A 9,190-nucleotide genomic window follows, 5' to 3' on the forward strand; every position below is an offset into this window, starting at 1 on the left:
TAAGGTTATTATCCCAATGTTACTGAGATTCTTTTGGACAAGATTCAGGTCGTGTGTAGGGAAATCCGAAATATCTTTGTGTCGAATCCACGGAATTAAATATGTGTACCTATGTGCTCACTGTTCTAGTTAAAACGAATATGAAGGAGTATGTTGTCATGGAACTTCGAGTCTTTTAGGTGTAGAGATGCGTGTGCATGCATCATTTGTTCACTCGCTGCTTCATAACTTATCACATAACTACTGTGTATACTTCAACCATGAGTTCGATGCTACAATAAATTCCGTTGAGAAAGGCGTTGATTCACATGAGCAAGTCATAACTTCACATACTCATCATGTCTATAAAGTGGAACAAATATGATGTGGCTAAAGCTTTGTCATGTGTAAAGGTGAAGTTATCACGTATGTCATTCCTCATGTATCTAGAGAACTCCTATAGAAAAGGGCACTTTTTTAAAGCATGTAGTGGACACTATCTTGCCAACACATACCATTTAATCCAACGATAACTAAAAGTCGAAGTTGACTAGGTGCCATGTCATCTCTAGCTCATCCATTTTTTTGGCAAAATCCGAGATCTGAACATATATACATGAGCTCTCACTTGTATAAATAGCCCCCAAATCAATAGCTAATCCACCACCCGTATCATTGAGAGCAATCAAAAACATGCCAAGTGAAACGCACTAGCCACATCTTAGCAACAATGGCCGCCAAGATATTTGCCCTCCTTGCACTCCTTGCTCTTTCGGTGAGCGCTGCAACTGCATTCATCATTCTGCAGTGCTCACCAGTTACTGCTGCGGGGTATGAACACCCAATTGTGTGGGTCTATAGGTTACAACAGGTGCTCATGGCGAGCATCTTAAAACATACCATATAATCCAATGAAACTGATAACTAAACGTCGAAGTTGACTAGGTGCCATGTCATCTCTAGCTCATCCATTTTTTGGCAAAATCTGAGATCTGAACAGATATACATGAGCTCTCACTTGTATAAATAGGCCACAAATCAAAAGCTAATCCACCACCCATATCATTGAGAGCAATCAAAAACTTGCCAAGTGAAACGCACTAGCAACATCTTAGCAACAATGGCTGCCAAGATATTTGCCCTCCTTGCACTCCTTGCCTTTTCGTTGAGCGCTACAAATGCGTTCATTATTCCGCAGTGCTCACCAGTTACTACTGCGGGGTATGAACACATATTTGTGCGGGCCTATAGGCTACAACAGGTGCTCGCGGCAAGCATCTTACAACAACCAATTGCCCAATTGCAACAGCAATCCTCGGCTCACCTACTAGTCCATACCATTATAGCGCAACTACGACAGCAACAGTTGCTGCCAGCGCTCAGCCAACTAGCTGTAGCTGTGGCAAACCCTACCGCCTACTTGCAGCTGCAACAGCTGCTACTTCCTACAAACCCACTGGCTGCGGCGAATGCCATTGTATACCTGCAACAACAACAGTTACAATAGTTCCTGCCAGCGCTCAGTGAACTAGCTGTGGCGAACCCTGCCGCCTGCTTGCAACAGCAACAACTGCTTCCATTCGACCAACTGGCTGTGGCGAATGTCGCTGCATACCTACAATAGTAGCTGTCGCTTCCATTGACCCAGTCGGCTGTTGCAACCACTGCTGCCTACCATCAGCAACAGCAACTGCTTCTAGTTAACCCATTGGCACTGGCTAACCCATTGGCTGCCGCCTTCCAACAGCAGTAACAATTGCTGCCATTTAACCAAATGTCTTTGACGAACCATGCCTTTCGTGGCTGCAACCCATCGTTGGAGGTGCCATCTTCTAGAATACAAATGAGTTGTACTTGATAACAATGTTCTTGTATCGGCGTGTGCAACTTCCTAGAAATAATCAATACTGTCGACGACAAAAAAGCGACAGGGAGCCACCGACACACAGCAAGCCGAGAGAAACCACGTTGAGCAGATCCCGAGCTCTCTTCGGACTTAGGAAGGGCGTCGAGCCAGATGGTTGTGACCGAGGGTGTGCCGGTCAATTTAACCCTGCAATTGACAAGGAGAGAAAATGATTAGTAATTTAAGGTGGAACATGCCAGTGTTTGTCTAGACAGTTCCAAATATACGGCCAAGTGGCTAGCACAATAAGGCTATCAACTAGAGAGTCGATATCCAGCATGTTCATGATGTAATGTAAACAAAATGAGCATATCGGTAATTATTATTTTTTCGGTTGCATGAATCTAACTTAGCCGATGATCATGAAAACATGCGAAAGAAGTAAGGGTAGACATGTAAGCATACATGTGAGAGACATACTAGCTTTTAACCATGACAAAAATAAGTAAAATCATATAAATGGCCAGTACATCCTCAACAAAGCGGGCTATCGGCTAAAACGGTTGATTCCAGTGATCGTGTCGCATGGCATACGATCACTCATCCGTTCGATACAAATAAATCTACAAACAACTAGACTCAATCTATTGTACCGACAATAGGTCGAGTCGTCTGATACAGCATTGACAGCGGGACCCTAGATCAGAGACCAGCAGTTAATAGATCTACTTATATCATAAAGGAATCATGAAAGCATGTCATACGCGTGAAAGCTCAAGCCATCGGCTAAATAGCCGATGGGGACATGGTGGGTGGCTGACGCCATGCTCTTCTTAATAGATAGATTTATCAACTAACAATGTCCAATCTAGCATGCTATCAAAAGATTGAGTCATCTAATGCAGCATTGATAGCAGGATCATACCAGATACTACCGAGCTCTTTTCAATATTCGGAATCATATCTCTGACTTCTAATCAATACTGAAATAATCTGGTTCAACATCCCTAATAGATCCTCTGTACTGATAGAGCAATTTTTTGGGCCGACTAAGGCGTCTGGTATGAGGTATTGAATTTCCCTTGAGCTGGCCGTTGCACAACCTACTGAGTAACTGGTGAGGTTGGCTGCTGGACTGAATATACTTGAGTTTTGTCCAGTAGGTTGTTGATTCGTCAGCTTGATAGGGGCACTTGATGATTGTTGTGCTGGTGGTTACCCCCCTGTCATCTGACCTTGCCCCCTACCGTTGGTAGGGCTTGATCTTGCCCTCCTACGGTTGGCAGGGCTTGACCTTGCCCCCTACTGCTTGCAGGGTCTAATCTTGAGCCTATCCTCTTGGAAGCTGTTGTATTGGTGGCTGTTGGAACTGTCCACTATTCGGCTGCTGACTAGAACTAGGTAGGTTGTTCCCCACAGACGAAGGATCAAAGCCATTAGAGTATGCTGGCCCAACTTGATCAACTGGCGCTCCAAAGAAAATTTCTTTCAAAACATTGCCAATCGTGTTGGCCAACACCTAATTGTGGTTTGTAAAGGCTTCACGAACAGTCTTGTGGACCGAATGAGCAGTAGTCCTTGCTTCAACATCTTCACTTTAGCCATATAGGAGGACGCTTGGCGGAGGAGTCTTCTGGACGACTGAATCGCGCATCCTACTGTAAGACAGCAGGCACTTTTCTCTGAATTCCTCTGCTGTTTGATCAATGAGTGCCTTCTGGTCATCAGGTAGGTCTTCAAGATTGACCTTGAGGATCGCTTCATTGTTCATGTTGACGATTGTGGTCCCACTGGGCGTGCCTATCTGTGCCGATGGCAAAAAAGCGAGGGGAGCCGCCGACACACAGCAAGCCGACTACGCGGAGCAGATCCTGAGCTATCTCCGACTTAGGAAGGGCGCCGGACCAGATGGTCATGATCGAGGGCGTGCCAGCTAATTTGACTCTGCAATTAACAATAAGAGAAAATGATCTGTAATTTAAGGTGGAACATGCCGGTGTTTGTCCAGATAGTTCCAAATATATAGCCAAGTGGCCAGCACGATAAGGCTATCGACTAGAGAGTCGATATCCAGCATGTTCATGATGTAATGTAAACAAAACTAGCATATCGGTGATTATTATTTACTCGGTTGCATGAATCTAGCTTAGCCAATGATCATGAAAACATGCGAAAGAAGTAAGGGTAGACGTGTAAGCATACATGTGAGAGACATACTAGCTTTTAACCAGGTTAAAAACAAGTAAAAGCATATAAATGGCTAGTACATCCTCAACAAAACGGGCTATCGGCTAAAATGGTCGATTCCAGTGATTGTGTCGCACGTCATGCAATCACTCATCCGTTGGATACAAATAATTCTATAAACAAATAGACTCAATCTATTGTACTATCAATAGGTCGAGTTGTCTGATGCAGCATTGACAATAGGACCCTAGATCAGAGACCAGCGGTCGATAGATCTACTTATATCGCAAAGGAATCATGAAAGAATGTCATACGTGTGAAAGCTCAAGCCATCGGCTAAATAGCCGATGGGGACATGGCGGGTGACTGATGCCATGCTCTTCTTAATAGATAGATCTATCAACCACCAATATCCAATCTGACACGCTAGCAATAGATCGAGTTGTTTGATGCAGCATTGATAGCGGGATCATACCGGATACTGTCGGCCAATGAATATACCTCTTAATAGAACATGACTTCAAGCACCCGCCATGTACGATCAGGATCGAGGTAGATTAGTCATCAAAATAGGATTTAACATCAAGAATTGAATTCAACTGTGACAGTAATCAGCTAACGATAGATCAAAACAATAAGACCAATAAATCTCAATCTAGATCGTGCAATTGGTGATATTATGTTAAATAGGAAATTATTTAGCACAATATTGATAACTTTGATCAATACCAACATTTACAAGAGATCAGTAGTCTGTTGCTACCTTGTAAAGGTTGATACGAATCGATAACTAATCTATACCACGATTTGTAAGATATCAGTCATCTATTGCAACCTTACAAATAATAATATAGATCGATAACTAACTTATATTGTGACTTGTAAGAGATTAGTCGTCTGTTGCAGCCTTACAAGTAACAATACAAATCGTGACGGATACTCACAAACAAGCTAGAGGTCAGGTCGTTCGATGCAGCCCTGCTTGCCTAAAGAACTTGTCGAAATCTACTCTACTCCTACTCCTATGGGGTGGCCTGAGCCTGAAAGTAAAGGTACTTGTTTGGTTGATCAATGGGAGATGTCCATTACAATAGACCATGAACTCGTATATATACACATGCACGAATCGGTTGGCCTTTGTTGTGTACAAGCATGACTCTAAAATAAAGATGGAAATATAATCTAATTTTACAAGACCAATATATCTCCATTCACTAGTAGAGAAACGACCTTTGATCCAGCTCAAAATTTGGCTTTAGTCCCGGTATTTTTCGCGCCCGGGACTAGAGAGACCTTTAGTCCCGGTTTGTAGCTCCAACCGGGACTAAAGGTCCCTGCTCAACGGCTACTGTGGCAGGCTTTTGCTGCAGGGGACCTTTAGTCCCGGTTGGAGCTACCAACCGGGACTAAAGGTTAACTTTTACTCCCGGTTGGTACCTCCAACCGGGAGTAAAAGTCTACTCCCGGCTAGAGGCTCCGTCCGGGACTAGAAAGGGACCTTTAGTCCCAGTTTCTATCTCCAACCGGGACTACAGTTCCCCTCCTATATAGCCCTTCTTCCTCCCCAAGCCCGAGCCACTTCGAGCTCAGTCGTCGCCGGCCTCTCTTCTTCCTCATCGCCGGTAATCACAAGATTTTCTTCGATTCCTCCATCGATTCTTCGGTTCTAAAGGTTACCAACTTTATACTCTCATGTTTCATTAGTAGCATATCTCATTTTGTGGACTAGATATATGTGGTTTTTTATGGTGGAATTTTTTTTTATTTGTAAGCCATTTAAGCTCAAAATCACTTTAAAGTTTGCATATTTGGATGAAGGAAGGTTAAAGTAGTTATTCAAAACTAGTATTTAGCTTTCATTTCTAGCATGCATAGCACACTTCATGGTTTAGAGATACAGAGAATTTTAGAGTTTTTTTTAATTTTATTTGTTTATAAAATGAGAAATTTATATTATATTAAAAATGAGTATAGAGAGTAGATGGCAACTGCTTCCGGGTCCTCGGCCTCTCATCGGGTTCCAAAGCGACTGAGGCCGGACCTCCCTCTCATTGCATGCGGCAAGTGTGAGGAGAAGATTATGATGGAGTACCGGGTGAGGAAGGAGTGTCCCAACAAGGGCCGTATCTTCTACAATTGTCCGGATCGCAATGTGAGTTATTTTGTTGCATTTGATGATTATGGTTAATTTATACTTTTTTCATGATGATTGTGATTAAAGTTCTAATTTTTTGTTTTAATTTCAGTGGGATGGCACTGGATGTTTAGGCTAGTACTGGGAGGAAGAGTATGTTGAACACGTGCAAAACTCTCTTGCACAGGCGGCTACGGCGGCTGATGAGGCAGTGATCCTGCGGAAGAAGCCCATAGATGTTGAACAAACGCATGATCTGTCTGTTTTAGTTGGGATTGGTCGCGAAATCCTTATGCTGCTGAAGTGCATTTTAGCTTTAGTTTTTTTAGTGGTAGTTGGGATTGTCTACATTGTAGCGAGACTTTCATAAATTAATACCTTGTGTGGTGGCATGCATGTCGTATAATTAACTTTGGTCATGAAATACCTTGGGATCAGGCGAGATGACCCTGGTGATGTTGAGGGCGAACGTCCCACGAAGAAAATCCCTGCCAAGATTATGTGGTATGCTCCTATAATACCATGCTTGAAACGTCTGTTCAGAAACAAAGACCATGCAAATTTGTTGCGATGGCACAAAGAAGACCATAAGGTAGACAATATGTTGAGACACCCTGCTGATGGGTCCCAGTGGAGAGCAATCAATAGAGAATTCCCGGAGTTTGCAAATGATGCAAGAAACTTAAGGTTTGCTTTAAGTACGGATGGTATGAATCCTTTCGGGGAGCAGAGCAGTAGTCATAGCACTTGGCCTGTTACTCTATGTATCTACAACCGTCCTCCCTGGTTATGCATGAAGCGTAAGTTTATTATGATGCCAGTGCTCATCCAAGGCCCAAGGCAACCTGGCAACGACATCGATGTGTACCTAAGGCCACTAGTTGAAGAACTTCTACTTTTGTGGAACAGACCAGGTGTACGTGTGTGGGATGAGCACAAACAGGAGCACTTTGACCTACGAGCATTGTTGTTCGTAACAATCAATGATTGGCATGCTCTAAGTAATCTTTCAGGACAATCAAACAAGGGATATAATGCATGCACGTACTGTTTCGATGACATTAAAGGTATATTCTTGAAAAAAATGTTGAAAGGTCATGTACCTTGGCCATCGTCGATTTCTTCCTGCGAATCACCCCCTAAGAAAGAAAGGCAAGCATTTTAAAGGTAAGGCAGACCACCAGACCAAGCTGGGCAACCGAACTGGTGAGGATGTACTCAATATGGTCAAGGATGTGAAAGTAGTATTTGGAAAGGCACATGGCAGCGAACCTATTCTGAACGACGTCGACGGTCACGCACCCATGTGGAAGAAGTCCATATTTTGGGAGCTACCCTATTGGCAAGTCCTAGAGGTCTATAGCATGATCGACGTGATGCACCTGACGAAGAATCTTTGTGTGAACCTGCTAGGCTTCATGGGTGTGTATGGGAAGCCTAAGGACACACTTGAAGCATGACAGGACCTGCGGTGTTTGAAAGAATGAGACAACCTACATCCAGAGAAGACAGATGATGGACGCCATTACTTAAGTCCTGCCAGCTACACTCTTAGCAAAGAAGAGAAGGAAAGCATGTTTGAATGCCTAGCAAGCATCAAGGTACCATCTGGATTCTCCTCGAATATAAAGGGTATAATAAATGTGCCAGAGAAGAAATTCCTAAACTTAAAGTCCCATGACTGCCACGTGCTCATGATGCAATTGCTTCCAGTTGCAATTAAGAGGAATTCTACCTCCAAATGTACGTCTAGCCACCGTGAAGCTATGTGCATTCCTCAATGCAATTTCTCAGAAGGCAATCGATCCAATGGATCTAGCTAAACTATAGAATGATGTGGTTCAATGTCTTGTCAGTTTTGAGTTGGTGTTCCCTCCTTCCTTCTTTAATATCATGACACACCTCCTAGTTCACCTGGTCAAAGAGATTAGCATTCTCGGTCCTGTGTTCCTGCACAACATGTTCCCCTTTGAGAGGTTCATGGGAGTCCTAAAGAAATATGTTCACAACCGTGCTCGGCCAGAAGGAAGCATCACCAAGGGCTATGGAACAGAGAAGGTCATTGAGTTTTGTGTTGACTTTATTCCCGACCTTGACCTAATTGGTGTTCCTGAATCACGACACGAGGGGAGACTAAGTGGAAAGGGGACACTAGGGAAGAAAACATATATTGGTACGCAGGACAATTATTTTAATAAAGCACACTACACAGTTCTACAAAACTCCTCCTTGGTGGATCCGTATATCGAGACACATAAAGAGTTGCTCCGATCCGAGTTTCTAGGGAAGTCTGAAGCTTGGATTACGCGTCAGCACATGGAAACTTTCAGCGACTAGTTGCGAAAAGAATGTCAGGGTGATGAGAGTATTGATGAGCAACTGTATTTGTTGGCTAGGCAGCCATCGTGGCATATCCTCACATACAAAGGGTACGAGATAAATAGGAATACATTTTACACAGTAGCCCAAGATAAAAGGAGCACCAACCAAAACAGTGGTGTCCGCATAGATGCCACCGACCCTAATGGAAATAAGCAAACATATTATGGCCGCATAGAGGAGATAAGGGAACTAAACTATGCACCTACTTTGAAGGTACCTTTGTTCAAGTGCCAATGGGTAAAGGCGACTGGAGGCGGGGTAGCAGTCGACAACCAGTATGGAATGACAACCGTGGACCTCAACAATATTGGGTACAAAGACAAACCGTTCGTCCTTGCCAATGATGTGAATCAGGTGTTCTATGTCAAGGACATGTCTACAAAACCAAAGAGAGGGAAAAACAACAACGACCCAATCAATGAGCCAAAGTGCCACATAGTTCTTTTAGGGAAAAGAAACATCGTCGGAATTGAAGATAAATCAGACATATCAGAAGATTATGAAAAGGATGACCGAATTCCACCCTTCACAGTGAACAAAGACCCAAGCATCCAGCTAAATGATGAGGACACTCCATGGTTACGGCGCGATCATAACCAAGGGATATACGTTAAGAAGAAGTTCACTACTGTGTCCGCTTGATATATATATATATAGTGATG

General features: G+C 43.4%; 1 pseudogene; it reads left to right on the forward strand.

The window, feature by feature from the left end:
* Positions 1 to 1,099: 1,099 nt before the first annotated feature.
* LOC136481083 (22 kDa alpha-zein 8-like) lies at positions 1,100 to 1,815 on the forward strand (annotated as a pseudogene).
* Positions 1,816 to 9,190: the final 7,375 nt, after the last annotated feature.

The sequence above is a fragment of the Miscanthus floridulus genome, chromosome 9 (genome assembly GCF_019320115.1).
Source record: "Miscanthus floridulus cultivar M001 chromosome 9, ASM1932011v1, whole genome shotgun sequence".
Lineage (NCBI taxonomy): Eukaryota > Viridiplantae > Streptophyta > Magnoliopsida > Poales > Poaceae > Miscanthus > Miscanthus floridulus.